Source organism: Anabrus simplex, chromosome 3 (assembly GCF_040414725.1).
Source record: "Anabrus simplex isolate iqAnaSimp1 chromosome 3, ASM4041472v1, whole genome shotgun sequence".
NCBI classification, from domain to species: Eukaryota; Metazoa; Arthropoda; class Insecta; order Orthoptera; family Tettigoniidae; genus Anabrus; species Anabrus simplex.
Genome location: NC_090267.1, coordinates 90,918,170 through 90,918,957, shown reverse-complemented (window position 1 = coordinate 90,918,957; position 788 = coordinate 90,918,170).

The window sequence follows — 788 nt, the reverse complement described above, 5'->3', positions numbered from 1 at the left end:
TGAATGAGTTAAGAAAAATACATAAATCTAGAGAAAAGCATATAAACAGTAGTATTCAGTTCGCGATGTTTGGTAAGGTAGACATCACGTGCCAGTTAGATAGTGTGTATAGCTTGAAAATTAAACGGTTCAGTGAGGACGAATCGAAAAACCATAACATACTCAGTAATCTGATTGACTGCATTAAGTTTTGTAGACAATCTGACTTCCCACTGCGAGGATAGAATGAAACCATTTCATCCGATAACCCTTGAATTCTTCGTGGGATGGGTATTTTATTGGTAGAGCTAGACTCTACTTTAAAGGGGCACATTGAAAAAGTTAGCAGTCGTGTTTTTCTGGGACTATCTAAAACTTATACAGAAGGAACGTTTAGACTCAAGCTATTCCGCGCACTTTCAGTTGATATGTGACGAGATTTCTCTGAGACAACCAGAATAACCACTGCAGTCATCCAAAATCTTTGCTCGATTCATGTGTGGAGACGAAAACAGTTCTTACACATCTTGCCCTAAAATTCCATCTAGTTGCGGAAATTTTTAGGACTCGTTTCTAAACGATCTCATCTAGCACGTCTGTCCGTTTGGAAGATTTGGAGAAATCCTTCATAAATTGGTATTTTAAAAACCACTTGCTCAGTTGATGGGCGAAACAATGAACAATGTGCGTATTGTTGTACACGGCCTTCTTTCTTACCTGTGCACCTGTGTGTTGCCCGCTTATCACATTCGAACCATCTGAGCTATTACTTTTCCAGGGGATTATTTACCTCCACTTAATGTAGTTCC